This window comes from Rousettus aegyptiacus, unplaced genomic scaffold, assembly GCF_014176215.1.
Source record: "Rousettus aegyptiacus isolate mRouAeg1 unplaced genomic scaffold, mRouAeg1.p scaffold_m13_p_6, whole genome shotgun sequence".
Lineage (NCBI taxonomy): Eukaryota > Metazoa > Chordata > Mammalia > Chiroptera > Pteropodidae > Rousettus > Rousettus aegyptiacus.
Window position 1 is genome coordinate 62,257,330 of NW_023416309.1, and position 13,718 is coordinate 62,271,047.

Below are 13,718 nucleotides of genomic sequence, written 5' to 3' on the forward strand. Positions count from 1 at the left end.
TCTTTATTTTAATGGGCCCATCACCCTATGACTTGATAATTCTCCTAATGTTCTGAGTGAAGGGATAAGAATTCCAAACCTATTAAGCAAATCTGGGTAGAGAGAATTTTCTGGAGGGGAACTGGGGGGAAAAGCTTAGTCTATGGCCCGAGCAGGCCATTCAAAATTACCTGGTTTCCAATGTTCTTTCCTTTCTCCTGTCAGACCCATAAAGATAAAGAGAAACTTCCTCCCTGCCTACAGCACCTGGTCTTCCTAGGTCTTCCATCCAAGTACTAACCGGGCCCGACCCTGCTTAGCTTCCAAGATCAGATGAAATCGAACATGTTCAGGGTAACACGGCTGTAGACAAAAGAGAAACTTTTAAATACTGAGCATCAGTTTAGGAGAGCAGAGAAGGTGCAGTGACAGAACTTTGGGGATTTGGAGGACTGTGGTTGGTCATCTATTTAGCCCCACTCCATCTCATTTTGGTCCTGGCAGCACTCAGCCCTGTGTGGGCAATGGCAAAGTTACATTGCTCCTATTATTCCTAGTTGGACTGTCATTGTTAGAAAGTTCTTCCCTTCCAGAGCTAAAAGCCACCTCCCTATATCTCTTGCCTTTGCTCTGATTTTATTCTCTGTGCCTGGGATGGCTTGGACCCAATCTGTGCTTCCCAGGTTCCTCCTAAAGCACTCAATAGGTCTTCAAATATATAAATGAAGGAAACATGTACATAACAAAACACAGGCCAACAATGAGGTGTGCCCACATTTGGGGGTCTTTGGTGTAGCCAAGGAAAGAATGTCTGGTCCTGCATTACACGACCTATCTGTTTCCCACAACCCAGAATAAGTCCATGGCATGTGGGGCTCTTTGTTCCACCCTCACTCAAGACTTTGTCCATGTAGATGTTCAGTTCTGAGTTTCCATGGTTCATGCATTTTCTCCATGACTGTAGGTATCCTCCCAAATACGGAAATCATTCCTTTTGTTTTTAGGTGAGGGAACTGGGTCAAATGGGAGGACAATAGGGGCTCAGTGACACATTTAGTAAGAGTCTCCAACCCAGCCTCCTGCCTCCCAGCTTTTGTCCTCCCTAATGTATCCTAGGGCTTCTAGGTGTGGCTTCCCTTCCTAGGCACAGGATCTGGTCTGCAAAGGGGTGCAATGCATTCTTTGAGGTTGATTTGGCAAATCTCCTGGTAAAAACATGGCCTTCAGATCCTATTTTGAGCCCTTATTCTAGGTAAAAGAAAAGGAGTCTACGCCTCTCCTGCTGGCTGCCTGTGGCTCAGCATTCCGTGGGGCCTGGGTGGCTGCTGCCTCCTATTGTCCTTCTCTCCAAGGAGCCGGTGACTCTATGGCGGGCCATTGTGTTCTGGGCAAGCTGCCAGGCGCTTGCTCTGCACAGGAGTGTGCCACGTCTCCACTTTCCTGGAATTCAAAGAGTAAGAATAAAACTGACTCCTTATTCACTCCCCAATTATTTCCAGCTTCATTTTTTCAGGCTCTCCCTATGGTATTGTTTTCCCAGGAACTATGAAGCAATGAAACTATTAAAAAATTCAAACACTATGCCTGAACTGTTTATCAAGAAAACAATCATAGAAAAAAGATCCTGCAAATTTGCCCAGTGAAAATTTCAGGGTGGGGATGAGAGAAAGGGAATGGCTGTTGGGAGAGTCAGATTTCTCCTTGAAATGCTGAACAACTGGACTGGGGCTGGAGTGAAGATTCCATAGGCACACATGGGCACATAATGAGATCGTATGTGTCCTGCTGTTTTTTGTAGGACTCTTCTAAGAACTAGAAAGATTCAGATTTCCTTTTAGATAATTTATGAAGGACTTTAAAACATACTCATTCCCTCAGGGGAAAGATTTCAAATACCAACCAAACTTTTGTTGATGGATTTTTGGATTTTAGAGATATTAGTTCAGCGTGATTTAATTTGAGGGTTTGGTTGAGGAGAGCAACACAGAGGCCCAGCTTGATTTCATAGAGAGACTCGAGCTGAAAGAAGCCTGGGCTCTAGTCTTTCCTCCGTGCTCTCCAATGGTCTCTTTGCCAACTGAGCATGGGCCTGATAGGTCTTCCCTGAGAGATGTCCTGTTTGTGCTAAGTATATTCCTGCCTCACTTTCTCCACAGGTGTTTTCTCCTGTCAGCATCTCACCCAAGCTTAGCCCAAGGTAGAAAATAGGATTATATCTCAGAAACCTCTACTCCAGGCATGTCTTTCCTGTGCATCGGTCATAGAGCATGGAGTGAGCCCAAGTGCCAAGCTGGGTCAGGCCATTGCACCAGAGCTTGCTGATATGGACTCACAGTCACCCACCCTGGGGTTTGAATGCTGTGGTACTCAAGCTCCAGAGGTGGCTGAATGGCCACTGAAGTCCAAATGAGGCTGGGGTTGGATGGGCTTTTCTCTTCCAGCTTGTCCATCTGTGCTTAGCCCTTTGTGATGTGACACTTGGTCCATAGCTCAGAAGCGACAGCAGAGTAAGGTATATGCAGGGGCTGGAGAGTTTTCACCACCCTCAGCTGGAAGAAAACAAAAGGCTCTCCCAAAATGGAAAAGAGGAAAGGGAGGGTATACTCAAGAATATAATTAGGAGTCTCTAGGCTTACCTACCATCTGCAGTCATTCCTATCTGGGCTCCAAGTGGCTGGGTGGGTGATGCTGGGTCCCAGAGACCATGGAAATACACATTTTCTCTGCAAATGTCCTCAATCCTGTGGCTTCAGTGACTAAAATACTCAGCCTTCCAATAGAGGCAAAACCAGATGGCCTGTGCATTGTTCCCAGACCCTCAGGCTACACACAGCCTCAGCAGCTGCTTTTCCTCACTTGGGAAAGTGAAAACATAGGCTTGGAACATCTCTAAATTCTCTAATTGGGCCACCAGCTGATCGGCCCCAGCCTTTTTCCTTTTAACCAACTTGACCTTGTAACATGAACAAGGAAATGCCTATTTGCTTAAGCTTGTATTTTCCATAGTTATGTAGCAAAATCCCATTTTTATAAGCATAGTTTTTAGCTCACAGCCTAATGAGGCATTATTTAGTCATCCAAGAAAGGCAGTAAGGCTTCCTTCCAGCTTGAGGTAAGGATACTAGGAGGAGATGGAGAGCCTGGAGAAAAGGTACTATTTCCATCCTGCACAGAAGAGAGGGGATTCATACAATTTACATGAACTTTGAAGATGCTACGCTAAGTGAAACAAGCCAGTCACAAAAGGACACATACTGTATGATTTCTTATACTTATATGATGTTCTTAGAGTAGTTAAAATCATGGAGACAGAAAGTTGAATAGTGGTTCCCAGAGGTTGGGAAGAATGTGGAGTTATTGTTTCAGTTTAGGAAGGTGATGGAGATGGATAGTGGTGATAGTTGCATAACAAAGTGAATGCACTTATCACTATCAAACTGTACATTTAAAAATGGTTAAGATGGTAAATTTTATGTTATATGTATTTTCCTATAATTTAGAAAAAAGAGAAAGGGTTCAGCATATCAGATCCCACTATACTGAGGGGTGTGGAAAATGCCAGTAGGGTTCTAAATCTCTGGCTCAATAGCTTTGGAGAAATTATCTGCTTTCATTTTCTTCCTCATGGTGATGTTGACACTATAAGTCCTCATTCATCAGGGATATCAATTCATGATTTGGGCATAAAATAAAGAGCAAACATTACTACGATGGGAAGTGGAGCTTAGAGTGTTCGAGGTTTCAGCTTTAGCATGAGCTGTCAATCAGGTGTATCAATTATGCTTTTGTTAATTCATTTACAATTCTTTCTTTCATTCATCCTCAGCAAGCTTTTACTGGGAATGGGTTTGGGGCCAGCGTTGTACTGGGAAAATGCCTAGGTCCTTAGCTGCAAGGAATGTTGAGTCTGACATGCATTCACCTCACTAAAAGCTGCAAACATTTGGACCCTGAGCTTTTACCTGTTCATGAGAGCTAAATTGAACTTTACCAGATGAAGCCAAAGAGTAGAAAGCACATACAGCCCTGTGAAGAGATCTGCAGATGAAAATCATCGTTACTTCTTACCCTTGCCCCTGCTCTGCGGGGCAGCATGGCAAAGCAGCTATTAGGGTCCTGGGTACCTCTCCAAGTTAGGTGCCGACAGAGAGACAATGCTGTATTGCTCCCAGATACACACCAAGGGAGGGACATGCTCCAAGTTGGTGATGCACGTTCCGCATAAAACCTTACTAAGTCACCGGTCACGACGACTTGGTTCAGATATTTGGAACCAGAAAACCCCAGGTTAGCTCTCAGTGGGGACTGGCATCTGCTCAAGTGGAAGAATTGCTTTTTTGAAAATAAGAAAACACATGTGATATACAGAAGGCAGACCTAGGCTCCCTGCTGCCTCTGTCAGTCTGCAATCCCCCAAAAAGGGCGGAGAGTCTTGGGATCTTGCTGACTGATAAAATCTTGTCTACTTGTGGAATTGCCTCTATGCCAAAGTGGAGTTTTTAGCTATTACACAGACAAAATAGGAAACACACATTTTCTGTAACAGCAGGCAACAGTGCTTTTGTTGGTTTTTGTCAAACAAACTTTAAACCCTTCACCTTTTGAAAACTTACAGAATAGAAACATTTGTATTCCATGTAAACCTCGCTTTTCTAATACACAAAGGCCAACTCCAAAAGTCCAAAATCTCCAGAACTCTTGGCAGAAATCTTGGTTCAGAGCCAGAAAGTTGTAAGAGTTTATATTCTTCTATCTAGAACAAAGGGTATTGAGGGCTGCTGTTTATTTTTCTGGCTCAAAGAGCAGATCTTCCAAAATAATATAAAACAGGTAATATAATAAAAAGACTTTATAAATCAGAAACTCTGTCCAGTTAGGCTTATGCTCTGTCAACTCTGAAATATACATATAGAGCCCTTGCTGACTTCATTTCCTCTTGGTTTCCTCATCAGTGTGCTGCCTGAGTCTCTCCTCAGTTTGTTTTCCTTAATTTCCTGGCCTATCCTGCACTAGGTCAATCCCACTGCAATTATGTGTGAACCTTACCTTCATCTGCAATGTGGCTTAAAAGGATGTGTTTTCCTTCCTTCTCCTGGTAGAGTGGAAGAGACAAGTCTGAGCAGTGAACTTCCTAACTTGTCAAACATACATCAATCACTCTGTGAGAGGAAGGTCTAGGTCTTACAATAACACTTTATTTAGTAAAATCAGTTTTCACTCCTTGGTAAACTTTCCTTTGGCAAATGGTACAGTGCATAATAGACAGTTATCTACAATAAGAGACATTTAGCTTGTCAAGCCTTCAGGGTCACCAACTTGCTATTTGGCAGGAGGACAATGAGACCCAGGAAGAAAAGCAATTTGCCAGAATCACTGAGCTGGGAGAGTACTGGGTTCTAGACTCCTCCACTTGTAAGAGAACCTTGAGAGCAACTACCCAAATAGCCCAGGCATAGTGGGAGTACCTCCATAGCAAAGCAGGCTCTGCTTCCTCATCATTCCCATATCCCATTATAGTGGTGCTTGTGCTCTACAGACATCCTGGTGGGCACACCCCTTTACGTTAATCTCACATCTGCTCCATTTTTGGCTGCCAATCACTGATTCTAAATCTGTTGTCTGAATTGAAATAGAATAAGTGCATTCTTTATTTCATGTGATGGCTCTTCAAAAATCTTAAGGCTTCTAGAATATTCTAAGCCTTTAGTTTTCCAGATTAATCACTTTTCTTTGGTACTTCCTCAAACTTCCCAGACACTTCTATCTTTCCTTCTTCTGAGGTGACTGAAGTCATCCATCATCACCCTTAAAATATTGTGTCTGACAGAGAAAGATAAACACTATATGATTTCACTTATATGAAGAATTTAAGGTATAAAAAGAAACACCAGTCAAAAACAGACTCACTAATATAGTGGACAATTTGGTGATTGACAGAGGGGAGGGGAATTTGGGGGGCTGGGAGAATGAGGTAAAGGGTTAAAGAAGTACAAATTAGTAGCTGGACAGCATAGGGAATGCAATTAGTATTAATACATTGGCTAGGTGGAAGGTCAGGAGGGAGAGAGCAATTGTGGGATATCATTTTACTAACTATATAGATGTCTATAGTATACTTGAAACTAATTAAAATTTAAAAAGTAAAAATAAAAAAATTTTCCTAGAATGGGAAAAAAATATTGTGTCTGTCGTGATTCATAATATTCCAGACAGTGATTTGACCAGTATGGTTAAAGATATCCAGCACTATTGACTTATGATGTGTATACACATCGAACTAAGTCTACTTTTGTTTATTGGTTTCATAAACCTAAAGCATTATTTTTATTTATTTATTTATTTATTTCTTGACTTTCTCAGTCCTAAAATGTTTTAAGATGATGATTAAAAATATAATACAACCATATGTAAAAATATCAATTGAAGAATCTAACAAAGAGATATCATGCATAGGGAAAATAGAAAAATTCACAAATTATATTGGCTGGTAAAATGCATTTCAGGAGATCCTGCAAACCTGCTAGAAGTGGGCCACACATTTTGCTTTGAATAGATGGTAACATAATCATTTATGTGTTAGAGTGCCCTTAAAGGAAACACAAATCAGTGGCTCAGGACAATCATAGCTATTCCTGGTGCTAAGACCTCAGAAAAGTTTTTTATTGGTTCTGACAGAGGCCACTTTGAGTTATAACTCTCAACAACATTCCTAGAGCAAACATAGCACGTTTCCTAAGGCTCTCATTGCTAATATGTCCCTGAACTGCTGCTGATCTTATTGTATATCCAAGATGCTACTCTTTGGCAACTGATTTTTTAACAATGTATTTATCCCTGATATAATTTAATGTTTAGTTTGGGGAATTCTTATTAAAAAAAAGAAGATGGAGAGATTGAATTGGAGCATCCACATCACTCCGTGTCATATAAAGTGACTTGGTTTTCAAAGTTCTATGATTTTTAACCCTTTTGTTATTGGATCACATCATTGTAATATTGTCCCAGGATCTTGTTGTTGTTGTTGTTGTTGTTGTTGTTATTTTAAATGAGATGGGCTTTGAGGTCAGGGACATTTGCAAGAAATTTCCTGTGCTGATGTTTTAGTTCAAGGCAGGTCTAGTTGGAAACCTGGGCTTATACTGGGGATCTGCCCCTCCAAGGTATAGACTAACCGAAACTCTCCCAAAGTCCTGGATTCTAGATGTCTTCATCCAGATACAAGGAGAGGGCAAAGAAAGGATTGTTTCCATGCCTTAGCCTAAGAGGCTTCAGTGATGAGACTGGGGTAGCTCCCTCTCTATGGTCTACTCAAAAGCTATGAAAATGCACATTACTATAAGCTCATTTGTTAAAACAGCTTATCTTTGGAGTTTAGCTTCTAACCAATGGAACTGACTGCTTTGTGGACTCCTTTCCTCCAATACTCCACCCAGGAGAGCTCTGTGACTGGTAATCAGGCTCTCCATCGCCCTATCTACTGACACCCCTTGGCACTGCTTGTGAGCAGCCAGTGCAAAGGAGGAAGTTTGGTTCCAGGTGAGGAAACATTTTTCTTTATAGTCCCACCATTTGCTTTGCTTTTCATTTTTTCACTTTCTACTTGCATCTGCATAGATCATCACGAAATGCTATCTTTCTTCTTAATGTTAATATCACCCAAATCTGTAAGCCTTTGTGTCCTCTTTCAGACAAGCTGCCACAGTTGTTTCATAAATTATAACTCTGTTAATATCTCTAGACATTTTCCCATTTCTTGTTTCTCTGAATTCTTCATAAGTTGTTTATTTAGTATAGGTCAGTAAATTCTGAGAGAGAGAGAGAGAGAGAGAGAGAGAGAGAGAGAGAGAGAGAGAGAGAGAGAATGAATTTATTTGTGGGCTTTTGCCCCAACATGGTAAAGAAGTTAACATACGGGATATATAAAATTTTAGTCAAGAACTTAGGGTACTTTCCTGAAAACAAATTTCCTGGTTTTCCAATGAAAATGGCCAAGACTTTAAATTTTATTCTGTACCTAAGGGCACACAGGTACAAATTATTCGGGCAATTTTCCCAACTCAAGATGAGGAAAAGACACAACTCCTATAGTATCTGGTTATAGTCTGGGAAGTAGAATCAGATTTAATTTCAATTTTGTGCTGGGTCATTACAACTCAGCTTGCATCAGTAAAAGGTGATAATTTCTATTTTGTTTCCATTTAATATGACCTAAACAAAGAACAGGAGAGGAGAAAGAGTTTATGTACTATGGGGCAACTGACTGGAGAGTTTGCCCCTGTGTGTCAGAGAAGCTCACCTGGGATGAACCCTGAGGCCCGGGAGTGCTGTGGGCCAAGCAGTTTCTTTGTTCTACTCTTCCAACTTGCAGAAAGCCATGGAAGAATATGAATAACATCAGAAAATTTAGGGGCATTGTCCACCCAAACACATGCATGTGCAAAACACAAAAACAGTGACGTTTCCGGAGTTGTAAACACATCATACATATAATGTTCCATTAAATTATCACATAGCTCAGTGATTTGGGGAATATTATTAACAGTAGCATGATCCCCATTTCCTAATTGATGAAACTGAGGTTTGAAGAGCATAAGCTATGTTTGTAACAAGGGCTTTGAACCAGGTACCTGAGACTCGTGTTGCGTCATTTGCTCATAGAATCACCTTTCACTGTTACTGTGATCACTCACAATTCCCCAGGGTCAGACCAGGACTACCTGACACCAAATATGGCTTGAGTCATTGCTCATTCTTGGCATGTGGTGTACCTTTGCCTAGATAGTGGATCCATTTGGAAACACTGGGGTTCTCAGAAGCAGCCTCCTCAGCTTTGAAGAATGGGGTCTGTGATTCCTGGTAACTGTCTACCTGGAGGAATGGGTGAGAGTGGGGATTTTTTAGAAGATGACACATTTTTTGTTATTGTTGGCATTCATGGTGCTGAACTCATTTCAGCTGAGTAAGCACTGGTGACTCAATTCCAAGAGCACCACAGACTTCATCTTCACACTGTGTGAAATTGTTAAGTGTTATTAAGTATTCTCTTCATGGCCCCTTAAGATTTGTGAAATAAATCTTTGTCCTTGACAAATACACTGAGGGCTCTTCAGTCTCCATGCCCCACTGAAATGTCAAAGTATGACAAGAAGACATAGCTTCTCCTGTTTGGGAGGCTTGATAGAGCAAACCAATGATGTATGCAAACCAGCTGAAGATTTCACCAGGATTTCTGTGAAAATCTGTTAACTTCCGCCCAATATTGCCTTAATTTGTTTTCATGAAAACCAGCCTGGTTTTCAGGTCTAAGCATCTAGTAGATGTGTGGAATACTTGGATACCCCAAAATAGTAGACTTAATTTAAGGGCTCCTCTCTGTACGGAAGCTGCTATTGCTCAGAACCCCTCTGCTCTGTTGCACAAAGCAGCCACTGCAGAGGATGACCTGGTCTGAAGACACTTGTCTTCCCACCCCTGACCCCGCATAACCTCTAGGTCTGGAAACACTTTGATGGGAGTTTAATCAGATATTTTTTATTGCTGTTTTATAGATGATAGAAGTTGAAGTCTGTAATGTATTTCTTTCTAATGTAAAACAGAATCAATGTGGGAGGCGTTGAAAGAGGGAAGGGCACCTCTAAATGGATGTTGTACCATGGGAGTGAGCACAGGGGGAAAGTGACAAGAGTGGTGATCTCTGAGTGGGATGGTAACATTGGAATATACATAGATGTTGTCCATGGGAACTAATAGCTGAGTAAGCAAAGGGCCATCTTGGTTGTCATGACTGAGTGGAGAGACATTTGAGAGATTATGGTGTTTGCAGAGTGAACAGGAACAACATCAGCTATGCTAGGGTACCTTCTGGGCCAAGGTGGCTAGCTGATGAGGGTGTGAAGTTAGCATCTGAAGGGAATGGGAGGAATCTGGAGAGATGAATTTGCTGTCTGACTGGGTTTAAGGCAGTGGTTCTTGGCTAGGGTTGATTTGGCCACCTAGGAGACATTTGGCAATATCTTTGCTGGTTGACACAACAGAGGTAGGGAATGTTACTGGCATCTCATGGGTAGAGGTCAGGACGCTAATAAACCCCTATAATGTTTAGGATGGCTCACCACAGCAAAATCATCTAGACTAAGAGTTTGTATTATCAGTGAATGCTTAAATCATTACATGATTTCAATTTTCATTACATTCATAAATTCTACCATCCCAATTTGGGATTAATTTTCTTATGCTTTGCTTCCAAGCTCAGAATTGCTTCCAAGCTCAGATAATAATGTCATGGCGTAAGGGGAGAATAGTTTAGAAATATTCAAGCACATTCTGCCATAGTTTTGGGTCCAACTCTTTCTCCCAAGCTGGTACCAAGCTCTGCTTTCTTGGACTCCTTTGGGCTCTGTCTGTCTTCCTAGGGCTTTTGAAACTTCAGCTCATCTGAGCCTGTTTAATTCATCTCTTACCTATCACAGTAACCAACTGAATGTCTTGTACTTAGAAACTACTTAATGAATGTTTACAATCCACCTGGGCCCACTGAGGACAAACTAAAGCTGAGTTTCTAGGCATTCATTCCACTGTATTTACCTTTGATTTCAGAAGAGTGGTTAGATGTATTTTCAGGGCCTGTGTCTATTGGAAGAATCCATGGAAGGTAAAACAGTATCTCATTAATAGTCTTCCTGTTCATTATTTGCCTTCCTGGAACGCCAGCATTTTCTCACATTTATGGTTTTGAGGCCTTATTGGAAATAGAAAATGGCATACTTTGCAGCCACCAAGGCTATCGTACTTTGCCCACATATAAACTGTGCACTCAGTAAGTGATAGTGAATAAACGAATCTCTCTGACACTGTCCTAAGTGACCCTATATGGTGTGAAGAGGAAGAAACTACCCCCTTCTTCATAAGTTGTCACTTCAATGAGGGCGCAAGTGGGCCCATAAATCATCATGATGGATGAATGAAATGCCTTTATAGAAATATTTATAGAGCGTTTGTGAGAGTGGAGAGAAAGAAGACTGTCACTGGGTCTGGCAGAATGGGAGGGAATGGAGGGTTAGGCAGGGCCATGTTTTACCTGGCTTTAAAGCAGGCAAAGAAGGGGATCAGATGGAATGATTGCCTTGAATAGCTTCTTTCTTCACCTGAAGGAATATGTAGTCAAGAAAAAAAGCTGTGGCATTAACTTTGGGGCCCGAGAAAACCAATCATTTCTTTCTGTGGCTTCCATATTCTGGACAGGCCACGACCTGAAGATTGAAAGCAGTGGATGAATAACCAACTCCCCGAACCACAATACTCTCCATAGTCTGGACATGATCTGCACATCATCTCCCCCAATGGCTGGAAACTTAGCTTTAGGTTGGCTTCAGTGGCCCCAGGTGGATTGCAAACATAGTTACAGTTCTGGTTATGGCAGATGTTTTGGACTCCTCAGTCCATTGTACCGTATTTTTCCCTATTTGGGAAGAATCTTCCACAGAGATTTTTCTACCTATCAAAGTCTCACTCTTATTCAATTAGAATGTCAAAGCCCTTTCTCCATGAAGTATTTACACTTCACACTCATAGAAATCACTGCTTTTCTCATAGCTGATCACACTCAGGTTTTGCATCACATCAATGCTAAAAGCAGTCAGATCTATGTTTTTAATTGCTCCTCGAGGCCACACACGATATTTTTTTAACATATATTTGTATATTTGTACCACTCTCCACCACGTGTTAACTTTAATAAGTATGTAGTAGGTGCTTGAATAAATGTTCACTGCTGCCAAAATGATAAGTGTAGATTTTATATTTTTTAGTAACAAAAGAACCAAAAGAACTTAAGTGATTCAAAGAAATATTAAATCTTTTCAAACTCCAGCAGTGTTCAGCTTTTAATGGTGTTCCTAAACACATTGACTGCCATGGTGTGGAGGGGATATCAAAGTTCAAAGAGAAATAGAAATCAGATTGAAGATGGTAAGTGATTAGACTCTTAAGGGAATAAGAGCATTTCCTCATTTTTGCACTGGAGCAGAAATGTCTGTAATCCAGATATTTAAAACTTGTCTGGGTGCATAGATGGGGGAAGTTTTACAGGGCAGCCTGGAGCAGGGTCCTCAGGGATGAACTTGATGTGATCGTAAAGGTCATATCTAACCCTAGAGCTTTGGATAGATTCTATGATAGCACATCTGCTTTTGATTGCACAGGTTCTGAGCACTGGGCTTAGGGCAGGACGCCATCTGAAGGGGAAAAACAGGCCAGTCTGTAGGTCTGGATTTTCCCACAATAGGAGACCAGCTAAGCTCTCTGGACAAAGGAAAGACATTGGAGCTTTGTCTCTAAGGCCCCACAGGTGGAGAACTTTGCAGCCCACTCAGGCTTCCATAACAAATGAAATAAATATCTCGGGGACAAGAAGCTAGGAAAAGTGGACCTGACAGGAGTGGGAGATGACTGTTTGTAATGTGGGATAATATGGTAATTAAGAAGGAAGGTTCAGAATAAGAATCAGATTCACGCTATAAGTCCAGTATCACCACCACTGGCCTTTGTGTAACCTCAGAAGGTTTGCTGGTTCCTCATTTATAAAATGAGGGTTTATTGAGATATTATGTTACATGCAAATGGCTTTTATTCAGTTATATTTGGATACTATTATTTTATAGTTTAACTATTGTCTCCCCATTTGGGGAGATAAACACTTTGAAATTTGAAAGAAAGGAAGAAAAAAAGGAAGAAAGAAAAGGAAGAAAAAAAAGGAAAGAAAAAGAAAAACACTACCCAGAGTATTGTTTAGAATAGTGGAAGTCTTACTGGGTGAGCACTATTGGCTTCCTACTGGGCACAGATGTGAAGGGCCGACTTTTCCGGCAACTGCACGTGCTACCCATTGAGAGCCAGCCAGGGCCACTGAGTCATGTGAGCGGAGGTGGCTAAAACTGCAAAAACACATGTGTTGAGAACAGGCAGGAGGAGGTGGTGCTGGCCTCAAGAGGTCTCCAAGGCTGCATGAGATATGGATTCCTTGGAACACTACAGAGACCAGGACTGTGTAAACAAGAGATCAAAACAATGGCCTCATTGGTCCTTCGGTGTGATAAATGTTTGTCCTGAATGTGCAACAGGACTTAGACCACCACTGTCTTTTTGTAGTCTGAGTTTTAAGAGGAGCTGGGAGGGAAAACTTACTGGTATGGGTTTGGGGAATCCTTGCATCTGGCTAGTCTCCCTGGTGGCTGGACCCATCTTCTAGGGGCAGACAGCCCCCTGCATTTTCAAAGCCCAGTCTGCCTGCGTGACCCCTCCCAAATAAAGGGGCCACAGAGCAGGCTGCTTAGAGGCTTTCATCATCTAAGCCAGCCTGGGGACCCTCCCCTACAGCGTGGGAAAGAGGGGCCGGCCGAGTCCAAATTATGCCCATCATTTTGGGACCACCAAAGACCATGTCTGTGAGCACAGACAAGAGAAGTTTAATAGAAAGGGAAGCAGTGCAGCCAGGTGTGCTCAGGGTTGTAAAACCCAAATTAGTGTCAGCAGATCTTCCTTCCACACTTGTTACCGATCTCGGTCTCAGTGAGACCAAAGCCCCTTTGCCTTGCCTGCCACTGATTTGGCCCCTCGCTGCCTTAATTAGGCATTTTCTCTTCAAAGAAAAGAATACAGAAGAGAAAAAAATTTCTGTTAAATGTCCCAAAACGTGTTTCTTTAGGTCCTGCCTTTGAAACTGACAAACTGTTATAACTCAA

The 13,718-nt window shown here is 41.8% G+C and overlaps 1 pseudogene; it reads right to left on the reverse strand.

Moving 5' to 3' along the window:
• Positions 1 to 234: 234 nt before the first annotated feature.
• Positions 235 to 350, reverse strand: LOC118604203 (annotated as a pseudogene).
• Positions 351 to 13,718: the final 13,368 nt, after the last annotated feature.